Here is a 24,519-nt window from a genome sequence, read left to right as displayed (position 1 = left end):
CCCTTCGCTGGAGGGACGCCCGACGCTGCCTCCGGGGCGGGCGGGCCGCGGGGCGGGAGGACGCGAGCACCGGGCCGACGCGCCGCGCACCTGCCCCAGCCCGCGGGCGACGCGGGGCCGCGCTCCTCTCTAGCCCGCACCGCGCGCCCGGACCCCCCACCCCCGGAACCAGCCGGCTCCGGGCGGAATCGCGCAAGGTGGCCGGAGCTGTCCCCGCCCCGGAGGCAGCGTCGGGCGTCCCTCCAGCGAAGGGGCCGGCGCGACCCACGCGTCGCGCCCTTTCCCCCGCAGGCTCCTACGAGGGGACGCCGGGTGTGCCAGGCTCGCGCCCAGGCGCCGCAGGCTCGGGGTCCGGAGGGGAGGCCGGCCCCGCGGGGTGGGGGCGCTCCCGGCCCGGCCCCGGAGCTGCGGAGGCCGGGACACACTGGGGAGCTCTGTGGCTGTTTCAGAAAGTTGAGAAAAGCCTCATTTTGTTCCCCTTCCGAGGGTTATCACATCGCGTACTGTACAGGGCATTCTGCGCGCTGTAACTGTCCGTGCCAGACTCTCTTCCCACGCTCCCACTTCTCTCGTCCACCCCGTACTGGTTTCGCTCCCTCCACCACTGTCGCTTCCCCTGTTTTCTCCCTGCCCCCGGTCACGAAAAAGAAAAACAGCTGTCTCTGTTTTCAGGCTTAGAGGTGCACATGTCCGAGAGCAACACAAATATAATTATTTCGTGAAAAGCCAGTGATTTGCCTAGCTCAGATTGACTCGCTCCGCTAATTACAGGACGGGTTGCGGTTAGGAGAGGGGAGGAAAAGGGAGCGCGATTCTCCTTGGATCTCCAGGAGCTCCCAGCGCCGACCGCCCCCTGCCTTCGGAGCGCAGCCTGCTCACAGGGCAGTTTTCCGCTTCCCTGGGTGAAGTCTTACTGCCCCAGTATCTTCATCACCAGAAACTGAAAGGATCCATCGTCGAAAGCGGACCGGTCGTCATTCAAATAATTGAAACCGTTTTCCCTTCGATATTTAGGAAATAAAATCCTTCTCTTTTTTCAAATGTTTTCAATGTCAAAATATGATTCCTGCTACTAAGCACTCGGCATTTCAGAGTTTAAAGCAGACCCCCCCCCCCCCGTTCTAAAATAGGGGATCTATGGGAGGTGTGCAGGGGGGAAAAGGGGGAAAGAAAGGGAAAAAAAAAAAAAAGGTCTCCACCTGAATAGAGCATATAAGTCATCTTCAGACTTTGAAAGTTATGCAGGACAAGTCCAGGATAAGAGAAGGATTCTAGGAGTACTTCCGTTAATATAAAGCATTAGTGTTTCAAAAGTGTAGCAAGAATTGAATGTAGGGATGTCCTATCTTCTTAAAGAGAATCAACGAGCCATTCAAAAATCTGCCTGCCTTCTAAATTTTCATTAAAAAGTATGTGCTTCATATGCCTGGGAAGAAAGGAGGAGCAAATAATATGTTTGTAAAACTGTGTAGCTCTATGTGGGGAGCTGTATGCAAAGCACTTTACCTGTATTTTTTGTCAATTATCACAAAACCTCAAAGAGGTAGACATTCTTCTATCCATTTTACATTCTTGTACCCCTTTTGTAAGCGAAGAATTGTCGATGAAGAAATACTTAAAAGCAAACAAGCAAGCAAGCTGATGTACCCAAGTTTACCAATCAAATAATGGTCTAGGAGGAATTTAAGTCAGCCTGTCCGTGCCAGCACTCCCTCCACCTGAGGACTAGTTGGCCATGAATGGCAGATTATTTTCTCCAGTGGTTTTACATAGAACAGTGGAGGCTAATTTAAAGATTGTCCAAAAAAGCCACAGCAGAATAAAATTTTCTTTGCAGTAAACAAATCGGGCCAGTTCTACAAGTTTAGTGAAATAACAGCAGGGCAAGGGCACATTCAGACAATAATTTCTAGAAGTTTGAATCACAGAATGCTTTGAAGAATGATTGTGCATCATAAACAAGAAAACGAATGACAAATCTATGTTTCTGGGATCTGACTGCCCATAGCAACTGTAGAAATTACAGACTCTAGTATCACTTGTATAAATCTGTTATTGTAGTTAAAGATTATCAGCTTTTTCTTACATTTAGAAAAGTACTCTTTTCTATAAATGGAAGATGAAGGACTTAGTTTTATAAACAATCTTTGCATCCTTCCCCTAAAGCAAATAACAAAGTATCATACTATACTCCCATGCTGAGGAGGGCCTGGCTGAGCCATTTTTCAAAGGGACCTATGAGTCAGAACTCAACCCCTGAAAGTGGTAACACCACCTATTACTGTACACATGAAATGACTGAAGGTAAGATCATATCTCTATCAAATTAAAATCCTTCAGTGACTTTTCAGTGCCATTTGGAAAGATTAAAATCCTACAGTGGCTTACCTGATTTGACCTCTGCCTTTCCTACTACCTTACTCTATCCCATCACCATGAATGCACTGTGAACTCTGACCAAAGTTCCAGGCTCCCTCTCACCTCAGGACCTTTGCACATTCTGTTCTTCCTCTTTTCTGCCCTTCACATTGTTAATTCTTCCTAGGGTCTCTGCTTGAAGGTAGCTGGTTCAAGAATGTCTTACCTGATACCTACCTTTCTGGACTAATTAGAAACCCATTTTATGCCTTTGATGTCTTTCTATAGCTTTCTGTCTTAGCACTTAATCATTTTACTTTTCTCACACTAGACCAAAAGCTCTGTGAAGGTAAGGGGGATCGCTTTGATTAACTTGCTTATCCTTAGCTCCTAGCACAGTGCCTAGAATAAATACCACTTAGTATGTATCCGATGAAGGCCAGCTCTCCTGCCTTAGGTGTATAGGCTGCAGTCCTTTTCCTGACTGTATCAGTCACAGGAAGGATATGAAGGGTTCCACATGAAATGTTTCCCTTCAATGATCCCTGGTTCATATTTTGGGATCTCACATCTCCTTTTTTTCTTTCTACCCAAATGATGTGAAAATCTGATCACACGGCAGGATATGTAAATATTTTCATACTTTGGGGTGCCTGGGTGGCTCAGTGGGTTAAATGTCTGACTATTGATTTCAGCTCAGGTAGGTCATGACCTCACGGTTTGCGAGTTCGAGCGCCAAATGGGGCTCTGCACTGAGAGTGCAGAGCCTGTTTGGGATTCTCTCTCTGCCCTTCCCCTGCTCACTCTCTCTCTCTCTCTCAAAATAAATGAATAAACATTTAAACAATATTTTCATGCAGGGTAACTCCCTGATTTGAGACTGACCTTCACATAGGAGCATATGAATCCTCCCCGAGAAACCGGTGAGGCTTTTTCTCTGCCCTTTGATCCGACGCGGTCGATTGGAATATTATAATCCTGTAACAGAAATAACTCCTGAACCATCCAGTCATCAAACTGGACAGTACCTCTGGCATCACTAACACTCACAAAGGACTTTGGAATTTAGCTCAAGAGAAAGTGCACCTTAAAAAATAGAAATGTGAGCCCTGCAGGGAAGATGAGGATCATCCTAGTGCAAGGCTGCTCTTAAATCCCCGCCTCGCCCTGGAAAGCTCGGGAGGATCTGGGATTTAACTGGCTGCCTTGCTACCCAGAGTTTGGAGCTCGGTGAAGTCGGTAAGAGTTGAACCCCAGGAACTTCTGTGTGAAGGAGAAGGCGGGGATCTCTATAGCCTAGCAGACAACTCCAGAAAGCCTGTGTATCACCCCGATTTTTCAGAGGTAGAGTGGAGGCTGACCAGAGGAAGGGATCCGTCTGCAGGTGGCAGTGGCTCCCCTGCACCACAGCGTGGCGCCCGTTCTCTCCCCACTGGCAAACTGGCGACAGCAACGTGGGCTGCAGTCTGCTGCGCATGCGTGCTCCGTGCTCCGGGGACAGGGGGCGGCGAAAGGCTCCGCTCTAGGGTGCCGCAGAGTCCCTAGTAAGAGAAAAGAGTTAGTACTGACATTTCACACTATTTTTTTTTACATATTTTTATAATATTCATATTTTAACTTCTCCTTCTTTGAAATCTGCATTGTACAACTTCAAACCCTTAATGTTGTAATGATATTTCAATTCCAAATCTTTGATTATAAAGTCAGCCCTCATAAGAGTGTTGACTTGATAATTTTATTATTATATTTGCAAGTCTTGAAGCCTGCACTAGCTTTGTTTGTTTGTTTAAAGACAGTTCTCAGCAAAAACCTAAAGCCCACTCCTTAAAGAGCCACCCTAGCAAGGATCATGCAGTAGTGTGAATGTTTTATTATGTGCACAGAATTAAATGCTTCTCCCTCTCTCTTTTTAGCCAGAGATACTTGTTTCATTTCAGCAGAGAAATGTTTTGGTGTCTGAAAAGCTGCAAATTGAAGGTAAATAAACAAGCGTGGTACTTTTCATATTGAAATCTCCTAGTGTATTTAAAAAGAAGATTCTGTCTTCAGATATTCAACCACTAAGCTTTGCAGAGCCTTGTTTTTCTTTAAAAAAAAAAAAAGACTTGTAATAATAAACTTTACGTTTCTTTCTAGAAGGCTTAAATAAAATCTAGGGTTTGAATCCAACACATTTGTGTAAAAGAGATACACACCTACATCCTATGTCACCCTCCTCGGCCCTGTGATGTCAGGTGTGGGGGGAGAGCCTCCTTCTCCTTTATCTTGCTATATCTTGGTTCTGAGGTGCAGAGCAATCAAAAAACCAAAGACAACCCACAGAAACCTCTCAGTAGTATCCCATGATTACATATAAGGCACACCCACTCACCAATTCAACAAATATTTATAAAGTAAACCTCTGAAGTTGCTAGGCACCTGCTACTAAAAGTCGTTTTGTACCTTTTTTTTTTTTGGTACCCTTCTGAGTTTTCAGCTGAGATTAACGAGAGAAAAACAGAAGCTTATTAACATGTGTGCCTATTATGTGCATACATGAGAGCTCTCCAGGGAAAAATGAGTATCTCTCCAGGGTGGCTTAGAATCCAGGATGAAATGCCATCTTTGTAGGGAAAGTAGAGGGAAGATGTAACCTCTTAGGGGAGGGTAAGGGAATAGATGGGAGAGGATAATGATGAGTGAGCAAAAGGCAAGCTGAGCACAAAGTACAAGCTGGCACCGACCCCTCCCCAGGTGGGATATGTATGATATTCCTCAGGCACTCCTGGCTGCCCAAGAACAAAGGAAAGGAAAGAAAACAAATGGTGGTTAACTGATAGAGAACACGGGTCTCCATCAGTTACAAATGTCTTAGTAAATGACAAGAAAAAGGCAATCTTATCAATAACCTAATCTCCAGAAACCTATAGGTTCACTTTTCTGGAGCCCCTAATATCCACCCTCCCCTCCGCAGTGATGTGGGGAACACAGGCAAGAGGAAATAGCAGGTGAAGTTAAATTTCTTTATAACCTGCAGCCCATTGACAAATACTTGAGGCATATGCGGAGTATAACCTTAGTCCAGGAACCCCCAACTGTCTTCATGTTAATGCCTTCCTGGAGGGAAAACTACCTTAGCGTGACTAATAGCAAGGCCTCAGTTATTTTAGGAATCCTCTTTAGCGTATCAAAGTCCTTCTGGAAACCTGCATTTGCCTTTACCTCCCCAGCTCCATAACATATAACCAGCCACTCTTCCTAACCCCAGTGCAGCCTTTCTGGGCGTGTCCTGTCCCCGTGCTCCAAAAAAATCACCTTTTTTGCACCAAAAACATCTTCAAGAATTCCTTCTTGGCTGTCAGCTTCGAGCCCCCACCATTCCAAAACACCGATAGTTCATGACACAGTGTGTCTCCTGTCAATTTCCTGTGACCAGTCCATCTTTCCTGGTTGCTGAAACTCCTAGGAAGATGTATAGCAGCCAACTTCCTTCTGGAGAATCTGTCTTTAGGCAGATAAAGGGAGTTCGGAGAAAGCCTCCCCCTGCGTCTGCTGTTTTTCAAATGTCCATGGCTCAAAATAATCAACATACCAAAGTGGCATGTTTTGGGGTAGTATATACCACTACTCTTCAGGATCATGGCGAAAATGCTTGTAGAAGCAGCTGGGAATGAGGAATCCCCTTGCAAATGTATATTTCGTTTAGCATTCTGGAAGTGAATCAACTGCTACCCTACTGGAGATGGAAATCTGCCCAAACCCTAACCTGGAAATAGAGGAAGCAGACTTTAAAACACCCATCTTCATCCCAGCGTCTTCAGTCACTTCCTCTTGCTCTTTGATCTGAAATAAGTCCTCAAAGCTTTTTGAGTTTTAATTTATCTCTCCAAAGGTCACTGTAAAGGCATGCTTGTGCAGATCTTATTTAATGAGAGTTCACTCTGAGAAAATCTCATCAGCTGCAACCAATGTGAACTCTGGCCCAGTCAGTTCACCAAGGGCTGTTTCTCTGGATTCTCGGTGCTTCTCCAAGGCGAAATCCAGTGTGTGTACCTCTGAATCTCCCTTCTCCCAACAGTCCCTGGCTTCTATAATTCTCTTTATCAGCCTTAAAACCTGAAAACATCTTGGGGTGCCTTGGTGGCTCAGTTGGTTGAGCGTCTGACTCCGGCTCAAGTCATGATCCCACAGCTTGTGGGGTTGAGCCCCGCGTCAGGCTCTGTGCTGACCACTTGGAGCCTGGAGTCTGCTTCAATTCTGTGCCTCCCTCTCTCTCTGTCCCTACCCTGCTTGTGCTCTCTGTCTCTCATAAATGAATAAATGTTGGGAAAAAAAATTAAAAAAAAAACAAACCTGAAAACATCTCAAGGAGATAACATTAGTTTAAAATTTAATGTGTGCTACATTATGCCCTGCCTATCTTTGACTTCTGTTTTTATTCATCCATCCATCCATTTATTTATTTATTTATACAACCAAACCTCTAGTATTTATTTAACTTTTTGCGACTCTACTGTGTGCTAAGTGTTCGTTCCTACAGGAAATACAGAGATAGACCATATGAATCTTTCCCTTGAGAATTATATACCCATGACAGAATAGATAGAATACCAATAGCTAACATTTACTGATCACATGAGGTGAGACAGACTCTTTTTCAAAGACTGCATCTATCATCTCATGGGTAAGATGAGAAGGAAGACAGGGCTTTTGGTTTAGAAACGTAGAGGTTTGGGGACCTGGAAAAGAACAATTTTTGTACAGCAGTGCCTGTGAAATTCTGACAGGTTGAAGAAGCGGGAGTTGGAGACAGTGAGTACAAACATCAATTTCAAGGATTTTACTGTATGGGGAAGAAAATAAATGGGACAATAGCTAGACGGAAACAGGTTCAAAGAAAAAAACATTTGTAAAGCCTGGAGAACCAACAGCATGTTTTCCTAGTAATGAGCATGATCCCATGAGATGGGGGAAAAAAGAGAAACAGAAAAATCGCTGATGCACTATCCTGGTTAGATGTGAGGGATGGTATCCGGTGTGCAGATGGAAGGATCCGGTGTGGCTAGGAGCAAGGGCAGTCTATCTGCGGCAACAGGAAAGAAGGCACAGACAGGTCGGTGAGCAGTTGTGATGACAGCACAAATTAACGCGTTCTGGTCTCACTGCTTCAATTCTTCAGTGAGAATGAGGTTAGGGAGTGAAGCATTGAGGATTTAAGGAGAAAAGTGAAAATATAAAATATTGGTTCAAGGACATTGGAAGAGTGAATGGCATGTAGGCATATAAATTATGAGTTACAAGCAGAATTAGAGCTCCTTTGAAGCTTATAACCAGGCATATAAAAAGGGACCAGTCATATAAATTGTGTCTTTTCTGTACGTACATTCTCTTGCATAGGTGCGGGCATGCAGTGGGCAGAGATCGGATTCACCTACGTTGCGGTTTCACCAGGCATGTAGGACAGAGGGAGGTGATTGAGTGCATACGCAAGGGAGTGGTACAATGGTCTAACGGCATTTAAGTCAGGTAGGACTGAGGGACTACAGGTGCCAGTGAAGGCAAGGATTGATAGCATTGGGGGTATTTGAAAGAGTGAACCAGAAAGATGTGGAGGGCACCAAAGTGTGGAGTGTTTAATATTTGAATTTATTAATGAATTTGTTTATTTTCATGTATACTTTGATTTATGAAAAAGGGCTGCAAAAGGTGAATGTAATTTGCGAAATGTGTTCAGATATTGATTTATTCATTCAACAAATGATTATTCAACTGAATTATTTTAGACTTTGTAACAGACTTTCATCATTGTACAATAGGAGATATTTTAACTAACGAAGCTCATTTTCTCGTGGATTGGCACAAATCTTAAACGGTAATTCAAGTTTAAAGACAGTCCTGCCTCGGGGCGCCTGGGTGGCTCAGTGGGTTAAGCATCCCACTCTTGATCTCAGCTCAGGTCATGATCTCACAGTTCATGAGTTCGAGCTCCACATGGGGCTTGGCACTGATGGTGTGGAGCTTGTTTGGGATTTTCTCTCTCCCTCTGTCTCTGAACCTCCCCAGCTTGTGCTCGCGCGCGCTCTCTCTCTCTCTCAAAATAAATAAATAAACTTAAAAAATTAAAAAAAAAAAAAAGGCAGTTCCTCCTCTAGAAGCAAATGAATAGCCCATGAGATACCGTCCTTATAGATTCAAGTTTACAAACCAATATAGATCACAATTGATTTTTGCACGGGGACATGGCCTGGAATTTCTTCAGAATTCTGTATTTGACTAAAATGGGCTATTTTGCGGGGCGCCTGGGTGGCGCAGTCGGTTAAGCGTCCGACTTCAGCCAGGTCACGATCTCGCGGTCCGTGAGTTCCAGCCCCGCGTCGGGCTCTGGGCTGGCTCAGAGCCTGGAGCCTGTTTCCGATTCTGTGTCTCCCTCTTTCTCTGCCCCTCTCCCGTTCATGCTCTGTCTCTCTCTGTCCCCAAAAAAATAAATAAAAAACGTTGAAAAAAAAAATTTAAAAAAATAAATAAATAAATAAAATGGGCTATTTTGTATTAAATAACAACTTATCCCTAATATGAGCATATAGATGTATGGTAAGAACTGTACAAATTTAGAGCAAGATTTAAATACCATAAAGTATTTCCAAATAATTTCCAATGCTTAATCTGAGCTAGAATTTACCCAGGCTGTTAAAAAAAATCAAAAGCCCTGATTTGTTCTGGGAGCCTACTTCCTTCTTGGTCAGAGAAATTACTTAGAGGTAGTTTTGTCAATTCTGGAATTCTGAGAATATTATACAGAGAAAAATCCTTACAGAAGACTTTATATGCCCCTTAATTAGTTGCTTATGTGATCATCTATGGTTCTCTTCCCTGTATTCATTTATTCCTGTCCCATTCTCCCCCTCTAGGAATGTGAGTTTCTAGTGAGCAGACCCCATGTAGATGCTCAGCCAGTGGTTGAAAGAGTGGGAAAAAATCAGCGAATGGCCTTGATTTGCTGCCTGGTCCTGTCCTACTTAATTCTTACAGAATTCTTTTTCATTCTGTCTGTCATTCTGTCAACTGTGTGCTCCTTGCGATTTCATCTAAACTCTCCCTCGGTCTTTCTTACATGCTTTTCTCATCCTTGTAAAGAGATGAGCCCCAAGATATGCAAGTCCTCGCTTGCAACTGGCTTTTTCTACTCAAGAGTCTGGGTAGCATCCTCCCAGATTGTAACATTCACTCATGGCTTCCTCCTGAGGTGAAAATGACTGTGTGGAATGCCAAGGACAGCTCACCCTGGTAGTTGACTTCTGGAGTTGTGGAACCAGTCTGCTTCGGAGCAATTGATGAGTTTTCCACAGTATCCTTTTTTTTTTTTTTTTCTTTTTCATATGGTTAGCAAATAATGGAAGTTTACAACATCTCATAGAATATGTTCCTCAAAGCAACACTGCTTGGTATGTCAGACTTGTCTGCAGTCGAAATCTATTGTTGGGCAAATGAACAGAATCATCTTGAGTAAAGGCTGAAGGCAAGCATACATTCAAGTCGGGTCCCTGCAGTCCTGATTCTCTGAATATGCTCTTCTGATCCCAAAATCAGTGCCTCAGCAGAGCACTGCTCTACTTAACCTCCTGAGGGAAACTTACCCTCAGCTCACTCCTGGGAGGGACAATGCTAAGGCATTGGTTTGAGATACCAATTAACAGGTCGCCTGGGTGGCTCAGTTGGTTGGGTATCTGGCTTTGGCTCAGGTCATGATCTCCTGGTTCATGGGTTCCGGCCCCAGGTTGGGATCTGTCCTGACAGCTCAGAGCCTGGAGCCTGCTTTGGATTCTGTGTCTCCCTCTCTCTGCCCCTCCCCCCCTCCTCAAAAATGAAGATTTTTTTTAAAAATAAAAAAAAGAAAAGATATCAGTTGACTAACTTGAAAGGAAATTAAAGAATCCATTTATGTGAAAACCTCAATGAAAAGTATAAAAGTAATTAGGTACAACAGATCAGGTGGATAGCAATGTGTTTGCTTCTCTGTATAGGTCACTCTTTCCAAAGGAGTTCTTGCAAATCCTCCTTCAACAAATGAAACATTTTCAATTCAAAATGTAGCCTTTCCTCTCCTTCTAAAATGAAACTGATAGCACAATCATCTCAACCCTACCTGAGTTCCAGAACTGAGCACTGCTGATCTCTGAGGCTAGGACATGGGAAGTCCTCTAAACGTTTCCAAATGAGTCAAAGCCTTGTATTTTATTTTATTTATTTTTTTAAATAGAGATTAACACATCTCTTTCTTTTTTTAATTTTTTTTTTAACATTTATTTATTTTTGGGACACAGAGAGACAGAGCATGAACGGGGGAGGGGCAGAGAGAGAGGGAGGCACAGAATCGGAAGCAGGCTCCAGGCTCTGAGCCATCAGCCCAGAGCCCGACGCGGGGCTTGAACTCACGGGCCGCGAGATCGTGACCTGAGCTGAAGTCGGACCCTTAACCGACTGAGCCACCCAGGCGCCCCAAAGCCTTGTATTTTAAACCTTAAATATACAACAACTCGATATCAAATTTGTTGTGACAGTGGGAGGTACAAAATGGATGAACCTGGTAAATAAGAATGATAAGAAACCAGGACAAAGACATTTCCTACCATCTCATTTAAGGGGGTTCCTTGTATCCCTTCTTGGAAAGAAAACTGGAAATTCATGCAGAACCAGACAGCGCTTCACTTCTAAGTTGATTAATACACTATTTGCCTTTCAAGTTTTACAATTTTAGAAAACAGTGTATATTTCCTGTTTATGCCACAATGTCAGAGAGAGAACATTTTCCTCCTTCTGGGTTTAGAGCATTGAGATTATCCAGATACACTGTTTGCAAAGATACTTGACATGGCTTCCACAGAAACCAAGTTTCCAATATCAAGAAAGTTTTACTCCCTGACACTAATTTTAAATGCATATTTTATGATATGCATCTAGTATACTGAATGCTCTTCTAGGTTAGAATAATTTTATGAAAAATAATGTAATAGCTTTAAAGAGATAAGTATAACTTAGGCCAACTAACAGGTATATATAAAAACATATACACTAAGTAGTTTCCTATATTAAAATAATGATGATAGTGGTAACAATAGAACTCTCTTATGTATTGTAACAATGTGTGACCGATAAAATAGACTAAAAACATGCAAAGAGAGATTCACTGATGAAGGGCAGTATGACTTCATCAATATGACTCACATGTGCATAATCACTATGCAAATTCCTAAAAATGGAATGCCATGTTGCATTGAGATTTCCTAAGAACTCTTTTTTTTTATTATTTATTTTTATATATTTACTATTTATTTAGAGAGCAGGGGGAGGGGGCAGAGGGAGAGAAGGAGATAATTTCAAGAATCTCTGCTGAGCACAGAGCCTGATGAGGGGCTCAATCCCAGGACCCTGGGATCATGACCTGAGCCAAAATCAAGAGTTGGACACTCATCCAAATGAGCCAATCAGGTGCCCCTCCTAAGAATTCTATTGAGGAAGTAAAATTACCCTTCTATAAATATTCCCTTCTCTAGAGTAGTTGACCAAATACTAGATTTAATTGTTTTTCAGTGTTTATTACTGTTGACATTCCTGTGATGGTTTCACATAAATTTTATACCCTTACTGATCATATGTCTATCTTGAATTGTTCTTTCATTTTATAAGTGTGAATACCTTTTCTATCCTAGAGTTAGTTGAAAAAAAGTGATATACACATGCAAATGTGTGAGTGGCAAAAAAAAAAACCCAAAAACCCACACTAATCATGAATGTGTTTGATACTTATGACAGGCCCTATGTAGGTACATTTTTACAACTTCACAGACCTCCATTTCTTTATTTCTTCATATATGAAATTAGAGTAATGGTGTCTACTTTGGAGAGCTGCTGTCAGGATTGATTGCAAAAATGGATGGTTAAGTACCCAGTGCAGTCTGAATAGAGCACACTCTAAATAAATATCAACTCTCTTCCCTACATAGTCCCTGGAGGGCCCTGGAAGCTCCAGTATCACATGGCATAGTGCCTGATGACCATTGATACTGCTAAATAACACTTGGGTCCTATCTGAATTCCAATGAATCCTAAGAATATATATATATATATATATATATATATATATATATACACACACACACACACACACACAGATATGTATACATTTACATATATATACATATATGTACATATATATGTACGTATATATGAATATACAAATACATATACGTATATATGTATGTATATATGAATATATATACACATATATATGTATGTATATATGTGTGTATATATACGTACATATATAGGTACATATATATGTATATACACACATATATATGCATACACACATATATGTACATATATATGTATATATACACACATATATATGTATATTCTTAGGATTCATTGGAATCCATATATATATATATATAATTTTAAATGTTTTATTTTGAGAGAGAAAGTATGCAAGTGGAGAAAAGGGCAGAGAGAGAGGAGAGACAGAATCTCAAGCAGTCTCTACGCTGTCACAGGGGAACCTGATGTTGGGCTCAGTCCCACAAACTGTACCTGAGCTAAAATCAAGAGCCAGATAGTCAACCAACCGAGCCAACCAGGCACTACAAGAATATATATTTAGACTTGGTATCATTTCACATACATAAATTATGCTGGTCTGAAATGGTGAAAATATAACCTCTTCACAGATGTGGTGAAGAAATGAAATTCTTTGCCTTTATAGATTTAAGGGACTTAAATTTTCAATGATTCAAAATCAGCTTGTGCTCTTACTTCCATTTTTCTAATTACTTAGGCACTTATGGAAATAACCAGAAGGAAATAAAAATAATGGGGTGAAGGGTGATTGGCCAAAGCACCAGTTTATATTGTGTTCTGAACCTACCATTTTCCTTTGAATGTACAGATACATTGGACATCGGGGTGCCTGGGTGGCTCAGTCAGTTAAGCATCTGACTTTCACCCAGGTCATGATCTCGCAGTTCATGGGTTCAAGCCCCACATGGGGCTCTGTGCTGACACGTTGGAGCCTGGAGCCTGCTTTGAGTTGATTCTGTGTCTCCCTTTCTCTCTGCCCCTCCCCTGCTCATGCTTTCTCTCTCTCTGTCTCTCTGTCTCTCTCTCTGTCTCTCTCTCTGTCTCTCTCTCTCTCTCTCTCTCACACACACACACACACACACACACACACACACACAAATAAATAAACATTAAAAGATACATTGGATATCAAGAATCACAAACTCGAGGGGCACCTGGGTGGCTCAGGCAGTTAAGCTTCTGACTCTTGGTTTCAGCACAGGTCATGATCTCAAGGTTGGTAAGATCAAGCCTCATGTGGGGCTGTGCGCTGACAGAGCAGAACCTGCTTGAGCCTTTCTCTCTCCCCTCTCTGTTCCTTCCCTGCTCTCTCTCTCTCAAAATAAATAAATAAACATTAAAAAAAAAAAAGAAGAATCGCTAACTTCAATTAGATCTGCAAATAAAATAGTTTAAGTTTTACTAAACTAAATTTTAGGCCTATTTAGATTTAAATTCAGGCCTATGCAGGTTTGAGTTTTAGATTAAATTCGTGCCTAATCGGATTCATTTCCAACTACTCAAAAACATGGACGCGGTTACCACGCTAAGGAGTTAACAGTTCAATTATTCAGGAACCCTGTGTAGTCCTTGAAACCAAACGTTAGCAGAAAGGACTTCCAACAAACATTTAATAGGAAAACATACATATGGCCACCAAAGCAGCTGCCTGTGCAAAGTTACACTGGCCTGGACCCTGTTTTCCCAGATGTTTGTGTTTAGTTGTTACATCACAGGTATGAGCCAGATGAATAAACTGAAGCCAGTCGAATCACTGAAACGGAAGGGGTCAGGTGCCTTTTCAGTAATGCTTGCAATGGGGGGGTGACAGTCCCCACAATGCTAAATAGTAGAAGGAGACACATAAGTGAAATGTCCATATGTCCATTCTTTTTTTTTTTTTTTTAATTTAAGTTTATTTATTTTTGAGAGAGTCAGAGAGAGCAAGCGGGACAGGGGTAAACAGAGAGGGAGAAAGAGAATCCCAAGCAGGCTTTGCGCTATGAGCTCAAAGCCTGACCTATGGCTCGAACTCACAAATCATGAGATCATGACCTGAGCCAAAACTAAGAGTCAGACGCTTACCCAACTGAGCCACCCCGGTTCCCCAATATGTCAGTTCTAAGGAATAGTATCTCCAATTTCCCTTCTTTCACTGACAAGTCTCTGGGTATCTGACCAGAAAAGGAAGGGTCTGAAAAAGAAAGAGCTGGGTCTTCCTCTTATGGGAAAAAAACTACACACACACATATAAACACACACACACACACACACACACACACACACACACACACACAGAGTCCAACGCCTGCATTTACAGAAGAGAATGAGTTCTTAAAAAAATGCACTGAATTAATAAAAAAAAAAAATCAGTGCCACATCCAAAAAAAGAATTCTGACCTCCTGACTTGTAGCTTCATCACTTCCCATTCAGCTTAATAATCCTGGTAGCATGATGGTCCAAGCAGTTTAACATACCTTGAACATTTCTGGGTATCTATCTGGGATTAACTGGAAATTTTCCTTATGAATGTGTCATCTAAATAAAGATATTACAGGGGCGCCTGGGTGGCGCAGTCGGTTAAGCGTCCGACTTCAGCCAGGTCACGATCTCGCGGTCCGTGAGTTCGAGCCCCGCGTCGGGCTCTGGGCTGATGGCTCAGAGCCTGGAGCCTGTTTCCGATTCTGTGTCTCCCTCTCTCTCTGCCCCTCCCCTGTTCATGCTCTGTCTCTCTCTGTCCCAAAAATAAATAAACGTTGAAAAAAAAAATTTAAATAAAGATATTACATGAATAAAACATAATCACAGATGTTGTTGAGACATAATGGGACTCCATACTACTGGACTGTCACTATGAAATATTATGTTTTTATCAAAGAGGGTGAGATTTCAGAGGACAGAATTAGCTAAGGACAGAGGAGAAGGTAGAATGAATTTTCTGATCCCAAAGAATACAGAACAGCCTGGTCTACCCTTCTACCTGCAGAGAAAGAATTGTGAAGTTATTGCTGATCTGCCGTGAAAATACAGGCTCACTCAGAAGTTGAAATCAAATCTGGCTAAATCCAAGAACTTGATTTCGTGACACATACACACACCCCTACATCAGCCATGGCCTGGATTCTCAGCAGGGAAAGCCAATAAGGGCCTGTATGGACCGCAGCACCTGCTGCCTTCTGTGCCCTATTTTCAAGACCCATAACCTTGCCTGCACCTCTTAGGGAAAACAGCTGTAGAATGGAGGCTTCAGTGCCCAAGGACGAGCGTTCCCACTTGGTAAAAGCATTGGAACAAAGGTCAGCTGGGATAAGAATCTCCATAGTTGTTGATAGGGAGGAAATAAAGTCAGAAAAGAAATCTCAACCCAGTTTTTTCCCCCATTCTGTATTTACTCACTTAATGATGTCCTTACTCTTTCTCAAACTTCAGGTAGCTGTCTCTTGACAAGTGGAAAATTTTGTAGTCATCTGGATGAATGAAGTAGGGCAGTCATGCTCCCATTTCTGTACGACTCTCTACTTGTATGTAAAGTCCATATTATGAATTGTATTTGCGTGTGTAATACACATGCTTAAATACAAGTCTATATGTTTATGTGTTTTGTCCTCCTCTTTATATCTCTGCAAAAGAGAGTGAGGAAACCAAAATCATGCCTTAGGACTGGCAGGGACTCTGCCATGTGCTTTTCATAGATTTTTCTCCTGATATATCTCTATTTTCCTTCTCTTTTCTCCTCCTTCTGTTTTTCCTTCTTTTCCTTTCCTTCTCCTCTTCCTTCTTCATCGTCCTTCTGCCTCTTCCCCTTCCCTCTTTCTAATCTGTCTTTCCTCTCAGATACACAGGTACACACATGCACACATATATGAAGCCATGTGTAAGAATTAAATGGCAATCCAGGGGTGCCTGGGTGGTTCAGTCGGTTAAGCATCCGACTTCCACTCGGGTCATGATCTCACGGTTCATGAGTTCGAGCCCCGCATGGGGTCTGCACTGAGGAGGAGCCTGCTTAGGATTCTCTCTTCCTCTCTTTCTCTCTGCCCCTCCCTGGCTCATGCTTTCTCTCTCAAAATAAATAAACAAACTTAAAACATTTCAATGACAATCTGATGACAACAAAACTTTATCTAACTTCTCTCTCTCTCTCTCTCTCTCTCCAGCCGCATAACTTTTCTGCATCTAAACAAAGGAGGCGTTGCTTTCCTTTATAATTTTCTTTATAATCCACTCCACATCCCCTGGCTCCAAGCTTTTATTGTATTTCATCTGGTCAGGAAGTGCCCTTGGATTCTTCTCAGCTTCTTCCTATCATAAGGCTCCCTTGCCACAGTCCTAGAGATATAATAGGATCCAGGCTTGTAAAAATGACAAGGAAAACCTGGAACTTAGCCATCAAAGGGGAAAAAAGGACATGTCCATTTACCTGAAACGAGTGGTCAAGCTGCGTTCACAAGAACACACTTTTTGGTTTATATCTAAATCATCCTTAACAATTGCCATGACTCACTGCCTGAGTCATAGATAAGTTGTGAAGCCAACCAAAATATATGAAATGGTCTGGCTCATTCCCCTTGTGTATATTCAACTCAAGGTGAGAGGTAGGTTACTCTTCAAGAATGCCTACGGTGCAATCCGGCTTTCACTGTTTAAGAACCAGTTTTTATAAACCTGTTTTTAAGACCTGTTGTTTAATTCATAGATGTCAAACAAAGCTGTAAAACCCGTTCCTCTATTCGGGCTGTACCAAGAGGAGCCTTCTGGTATACATCTTTTCATCAGATGATGTAGTTTCTCTGTAAGTAGACCTACATTCCTCTAGTGGTACTTGGGTTCTACCTTTTATACTTAAATTGCTGCCTGTGTAAATAACTCATGACTGTGGTTGATAAAGATGCTTTATCATAACTTATTAATTTAAAGGAATGCTCCTGTTTTCCACCAACATCTCAGTGTGTTTCTGTACTGAGATGTATTACACTCTACAAAGTGGGAATATCGGCTTGATCGTCAGGCATGGTTGTGCCTTGATCCAAAAGGCTGTGGTTGAAAGGACACCCATTTGAAGGTGTATCTCTTAATTAGATGACTTAACATAGTAAACATTGATCCATATGATTTTTTTTTTCAAAAATTTTTGCAGTATCACGGTAAATTAGCATATACACAGGATATGTCCCTAGGTATCAGACATAGAGAATAAGATCAGCAAATAAATTCACCATGGCCATTGAAGTCACCTGGACACAAACATAAGAATATCAACAAGAGACAGCAACTGAACATGCATTGTTATGGGAAACCCATTTTTTTCTTTCTTTACTATTGACCAAAGAGTTGATTATTTGGGGGAAGCTGATCAAAAATAACTAGAATTCTGGGGCTTCCTGAGTGGCTCAGTCAGTTCAGCATCTGACTTCAGCTCAGGTCATGGTCTCACGGTTCGCAGGTTCGAGCCCCGCATCGGGCGCTGTGCTGACAGCTCAGAGCCTGGAGCCTGCTTCGGATTCTGCGTCTCCCTCTCTCTCTCTGCTCCTTCCCTTGCTCATGCTCTCTCTTTCTCTCTCTCAAAAATAAATAAAACATTTAAAAAAGTAACTAAAATTCTGGTTTTTTTTCAATCGATTCCAAGAAAAATTTCAAAAATACAAAATAGGGAGTTGGTTTTGAGCAAAAGAAATCCAATATCCTCAAATCTCTTCTGGCAGGCACTGCACTTCACAGAGGGAGGCAAGGTAAGTACATTTTTTGTTCTGCGTGCTTAATGTTTAAAGTATCCCGGGCGCCTGGGTGGCGCAGTCGGTTAAGCATCCGACTTCAGCCAGGTCACGATCTCGCGGTCCGGGAGTTCAAGCCCCGCGTCGGGCTCTGGGCGGACGGCTCGGAGCCTGGAGCCGGTTTCCGATTCTGTGTCTCCCTCTCTCTCTCTGCCCCTCCCCGGTTCATGCTCTGTCTCTCTCTGTCCCCAAAATAAATAAACGTTGAAAAAAAAATTAAAAAAAAAAAAAGTATCCCCACTTCCCTCAGGAAACAGTATCATATCTAAAACACTTTGATGAACACTGAATATTAAAACATTATATGACACTACAGAAATCGAAAGAAGCAGACACAAATGCATGCTCTTCAATTTCTCAATATGTTCAGAATATACCACAGCATTGATAATATGAAGACAAATGTTTGGATTTTATTTTTAAACTGAAAATTCTTCTGGTTGTTCTTCACTGAGGGGCGTTAGCGGTGACGAGGAGATCAGCTTGCCGCTGAACGAAATGTGTCTGGCACGTTCTTGGTGTCTCCCCTCCACCTGAGTAAATCAAGCCGAATGTCTGCTTTTTCTTTGTGTGTTCCCAAGTTTGGTGGAAAACGGCAAAGGCATTAAGACGTGACACATGACAAATTCACAGTCCCCCACCATTCCTGGGACCTTAACCCTGCCGGGAGAACAATGAGGTTTTCTTCATTTTCTCTCCCAATTTTTGTTTTTGTTTTTGTTTTCAAACCTTTACTTTCCTAAAGAATAATGCTTCACCTCCTTCCCATACCACTCTATCCTCCTTAAAGAGAGAGAGAGAGAGAGAGAGAGAGAGAGAGAGAGAGAGAGAAACCATCAAGAACCCTCTCACCCACACCGTATCAATCATTCATTTGTTTCCATACTGTCTCTTTATCTTGTCTTACTGGGAGGTGGGGGTGGGGGGCAATTCCTACCCAAATTTTATTCTTGTATCTGAGCTTCAAATTTCCTTCCCTTGGGTCTTATCAGGACCATCACCATATTGATTTTTCTCTTGTTCTTTGCCATTTAGTCTCTCCCTCCCTGAAAGCAGGCATACACTCTTCCTCCATGATCTTCCTTCCTATGGCTTTGGCTGCACATTCTTAGCTTCCCTGGCAAGATCCCTTCTCCTGCCCACCCTTTCCTTGTTGAGCTGTTGGCGGATATCACTCCTCATTCCGCCCTCTTCGTGTATTCTCCATGAGCATTTTCACCTTCTCTGCTGGTGTCCAAGTCCGATATACCCGTGACACATAAATCTACCACCAGCCCTAAATTCTCTACTAAACTTCAGGCTCATGTTTACCTCTAACTGCAAGACAGTGCCTCCTGGATATCTCACAAGTGTGAAAAATAAGACAATAGGCCCCAAACAGAGGCACTTCTGCTAAATCCCATGTCACGGAAGCAAGACTTAATTTAATTACAGTCTCAGCTCTCCCAGAAATGGAATCTTAAACCAGTCCATCAGGAATCACCTAACCGGCACTAATCAGGTAATCTGCCAGAGAAAGCCCTGTCATCCCCCAAAGGAAAGTAACCCTGCCATAACTTTGCACACGCTAATGTGCCTCTTTCCCACCTTCCTTGTTCCAACTCCTTTCTGCCCATGTAAGTCTTCCATTTTGTAAGGTTCCTCAGAGCTTCTGTCTTTTAGATTGGATGCCACCTGATTTGAATTGACTTTTGCTTAAATAAGCTCTGAAAATATTTAACATACCTCAGCTTATCTTTTAACATAGGTAACTCAATATTTTAGAATAAAATTTGTTATCTATTCCCCCTGTCAATCCAACATGACCCTTTCCTCTAATTCTGATTTCATTAAGTGTAAAACCATCTGTTGGATTAGTCATGAGACTTGGGCACTATTCTTGATTTCTCACTCTCCCTCATCCTAGACAGAGTAAAACTCCAAGCCCTTCCCCTGGGGCTCCAAAATGTCACTGGAATCTATCCACATATCTCCACCTCTGCTGCGTCTACGCTGGTTGATGCCCTGCTTCCTCCGGCTTAGACATTGCAGTAGCCTCCCTGCCTCCTGTTTCCCTACATCTTCCATCCACTCTTCATTCTGGGCCACGGTCACCTCTCCACTGAAACTCCACTCAAACTGCATCTACCTACTGTCAGTTCTAAGTCAGCTTGCCCTCCATTTGTTGGTTAGGCTTTAGCTTAGATCTCATTTTCTTTGTAAAACCTTCACACCATGACTCTGGGTAAGGCTGTCCTTCCGATGGCCCCCTAAACCATCCTATTGAACTGAGATTTCCTACTCAGTTGTCTGTATCCAATGCTGAATTTCATAAGTTCTGCCTGTCTTGATCACTCTTGTGGTTCTAGAACCTGGCACCCAGTACCTGGCATAGAGGAAATATTCTAAATAATTATTGAATAAATTCCTGAATTCGCAAATAAATGGTTTTAGGACTAGTTGAATACTAAATGGAATAAGTTGGGCTGAGGGAGGGAAATCAAATACTCAGCAAGGCAGTTATGAGGGCAAAATGGTCGATGGATTATTCCTAATGTCTCTTTTCCATCATAAATTCTTTAAAAATGTGTTTACACACTTCTGACTTTTACATGTTTGCAACAGATTTCACTGAGTCTTATTCTTCACTTTTCCCTGTATCTATGCCACTTGTCAAGTAATTTTGCAAAGCTTACTAACCATGGGCAGGGCACGTTTCCCACCTCAGCTCTGATTTCAAGCATCTGTCATGGTTGAAATGTCACAGGTAGATGTGAAAGTAACACAGTGTTGGTCTAAGACCCAAGAGGTCTTGCGTGTTTCTGCTGGTCTCTTTGTGCCTCAGCCACCGCCATGAAAAGAATATGGCTGTGCCAATGCACTGGTCCCAGGAGGAGAGTATGAGACCCAGGGAGCAAAATGATGCAGCCAAGGTGCTGCAGCTGACCCCAGCCTAGGTCAGCTGACCCCAACTGACTTGTAGCCTTGGTTTCTATATAAATGCTTATTGTTTGAAGTCACTATGTTCTAGAATAGTTTTTTATACCAAACTTTTGTGGTGGCAGTAACTGCCTGGTCTATCTGCTACTTGAATGTTTGGGTATTCCAGAGATGGTTATGAAATGTACTTGCCATTGTCCATTAAAAAATAATCGTTTTGGAAAAAATATTTACGGTACATACATCTAACGAAAGAGTTGAATCCAAAATACATAAAGAACTGTGCTCACTTTGGCAGCACATCTACTAAATTGGAATGACGCAGAGTAGATTAGCATGACCCTGTACACGGATGACATGCAAATTTGCAAAACACATTAAAAAAACCCCTCATAATAAAAAGTACAAACAACCCAATTTAAAATGACACTCCCCCCACACTTGAACAAATATTTCACAAAACACGGTATGCAAATAGCCAGTAAGCAAATGAAAACGTGCTCAATGTCATTAACCGTAAGAGGATGCAAATTAAAACCATGGTGAGATACCTTTCACAGGTGCTAGTGGGCTATTCTCAAAACACCTAACAAAACAGACATTTGTGAGTATCTGAAGTGACTAGAAGTCTCATCTATTGTGGGTAGATGTCGAGGAATGTCCAACCACACGGAAGAACTCCTTTGCAATTTCTCGTAAAGTTAAACAGTTACTTTACGTAAAGTAAACAGTAAAGAAGTAAGGACGATGTGTACACAAAAAGACGTAGAGAAGAATGTTCATAGTAGCCTTACTCATAATTGCCTCAAACTCAAAATGGCCCAAATAACCATCAACAGGTGAATGGACAAACACATTGTGGTAAACTCATAGAGTAGAATGCTTCTTAGTAAAAAGAAATGAACTACTGACACACACAACAATTTGGATCAACTTCAGAAACATTATATCAAGCCCCCTCCACCAAAAAAGCACAAATTGTGTGATTCAATTCATATGACTTTCAGCATAAGCGAAACAAATCTATGTGCTAGAAACTAGAGTTGTTGTTGTTGTTGTTGTTGTTGTTGTTGTTGTTTTCCCTGACAGGAAATAGTGCAGAACTGACCAGAAAGAAGTTTGAGAGGATTTTCTGGGGCTTTGGAAATGTTTTCTATTTCCATAGGTTGTGGTTAAATGGGTGTATGCCATCAACAAAACTCTTCAGAATGAGTCCTTAAGATCTATGTATTGTACGTAAATTATACAGCTACATCCGTAAAAGATTGTTCTGGCCAAAGGGGATGGCGAAAATATATACATAGATGAGAAAGAAAGAGACACACATACAGAGAAACAAAGAGAAATAATCAAAACTCAAACTACACTTCAAGAGGGAAGTTGCAGTGTTTTGTAACCATTTGATAAGGGAAGGTGCTCTCCATACACACCGTTTAATAACAAAAGGAAACGGTGCTTTTTATGGAGGGCACGTAGTATTTGTGAAATGACGGCTGCTACAGATGGTCCTGAGGCCGCCACAGTGAGATCTCCTGGAGTAAGAAGAACGCTGAAGCCCACAGAGGATACAGGAGACTACAGTTTTGGTGGCAAGACATTGCTGTACAAGCTGGCGTGCCATAGGTAGACTCTTGAGACTCACTCGACGCTTTCCTGCCCAACCGGGTACACACTTAGAACTCTCGAGACTTCAGGTTTCCTTGAATCGAATGGCTTTCACCTGGGCTCTGCACCGGGGCTCAGAACATCGGACCATGGGCAGCTGCATCTACTCACGAGGCGCAGATATTTTTGTTTGGTACTGTCTTTGGTGCTAGTGTAAGCAAGGGAAAAAAAAGCCTCTTCCCCATCCCCTCCGAGGGTCTCCAGCTGGAGCCCGAAAATAGACTGACAAAGGACCGATGAACGAGAGAAGAACAGAGCTTGTTAACGTGGGCAGCATGCACGCATGTGGGAGAAACTCAGTGATGGGTAATTCAAAGAGGTGGTTTGAACTTGCACCTAAATGGCATCTTAACAAAGAAGGACAAATTTGTAGGGAAGTGAAAAGACACAGGGAAAGGGTTTCTGGCTTCTAGGGACTTCCAACTGTGGGAAGGCAACGTGGGAGAAACCAGTGGAAAGGAAGGGCCACTTTAGCAAGGTTTGGTTGCACAGGTCCACTTCGGTGCTGATTTTCCTTCTTCTGCGTGACCATAGAGCTTCTCCGGGAGAGGGGATTTGGGGCAGTTTTCATTTTCAGAAATTTCTGCTTTGAGTCAGATAAGAGAAGTTCTGAAAAGGCTTCTTTCTGCATCTCTTGATTCTCCGTCGTACCAAAGCTGCACATTTGGGGATGGCACGTTCTGATCCTCCGCACTAGCTAATCAACTGAAATGAAAAGTATTCCTATGCCACTGACCTTGGAACCCGGAGATCGACAAGCTTCAGTTCTCCTTCCTATGTTCCAGAGTGGAAAGAGGGAATCCCAAGCAGGCTCCTTGCTGTCAGCACAAAGCATGATGCAGGGCTGGACCCCACAAACCGTGAGATTATGACCTGAGCCGAAGTCAGACGCTTAACCGACAGAGCCACCCAGGAGCCCCCTTAACGAGAGCCGATACTACTGCCTTCTAGATGGGTCCACTTTGATCATTCTCCTTTTGTAATTTAGATTGAGTACTTTGCGTAATACCATAGGTGAATTCCTGAGGAAATTGTACATAAGCCATGATCAAATCATTTTCATGCACTGGGAAGACTCACTATTTAACAGATTCACTATTTAGAGGAAAATTAGATGGAACCTGTCTCTACAATTGTGCCAGCGTTCCTGGTTTCAAGCAGAAGGAATACATTGATTTCCTCAAAGAGGAAATGGATGCATTGGAGAGACAGCTGGCGCTCGAGTGGTTAACAGCTTATATTCCAAACTGGACCATGGCCACCAAGCTCTGAGGTGCTGTGTGGTAAGAACCACAGTCAGAGTCACAGCATAGGTATGGGACACTGACACAGCAGCTGCCCCCATGATGGCTATGGCTTCAACCAGCGCTCTTGCTCGTGGGTCATTCTCCCAAGTATTAGCATCCCCCAGAGGGTCCAAATGTCCCAAGGACTGTCCCCTGCATGGGACCCCCCCAGCTTTTCTGAGTGGGGAGTTGGGTGATTTGGACCCCACAGTTTCCATAGGAAGACTTACACTCTACATCCTAACCCAAAGATGCAGGGAGGTGCAGTTCTCCAAAGGATAATCCTTGGGTGTCTGGGAAGGATGAAAAGGACTGACAGTGGGAGCTGGCAGCCCAAAATTGACAAGTGTCAACCAGAACTTCATTCTTAATTGAGGAATATCAAATTGATTCGGCGAGGAGATGTAGTTTCTTTTAGGTATAGGAC

The 24,519-nt window shown here is 42.6% G+C and overlaps 1 long non-coding RNA gene and 1 other non-coding gene across 2 annotated transcripts in view; one reads left to right on the top strand and one right to left on the bottom strand.

Annotated features, from left to right (window-relative positions):
* Positions 1-3,446: 3,446 nt before the first annotated feature.
* LOC121016448 (uncharacterized) overlaps positions 3,447-24,519 on the bottom strand; it is a 34,555-nt gene continuing 13,482 nt past the window's right edge. The window contains exon 4 of the long non-coding RNA XR_005784275.1: positions 3,447-3,899. This is a non-coding gene — a long non-coding RNA (uncharacterized LOC121016448). The remainder of the gene's footprint in view (positions 3,900-24,519) is intronic.
* LOC121016514 (U6 spliceosomal RNA) lies at positions 21,424-21,528 on the top strand. Its single transcript, XR_005784327.1, has one exon. It is a non-coding gene; the product is annotated as a U6 spliceosomal RNA (small nuclear RNA).

This window comes from Herpailurus yagouaroundi, unplaced genomic scaffold (genome assembly GCF_014898765.1).
Source record: "Herpailurus yagouaroundi ecotype Mexico unplaced genomic scaffold, PumYag 210, whole genome shotgun sequence".
Lineage (NCBI taxonomy): Eukaryota > Metazoa > Chordata > Mammalia > Carnivora > Felidae > Herpailurus > Herpailurus yagouaroundi.
Note: the sequence above shows the minus strand (reverse complement) of the source record. Positions and strands in the feature narration are given on the sequence as shown.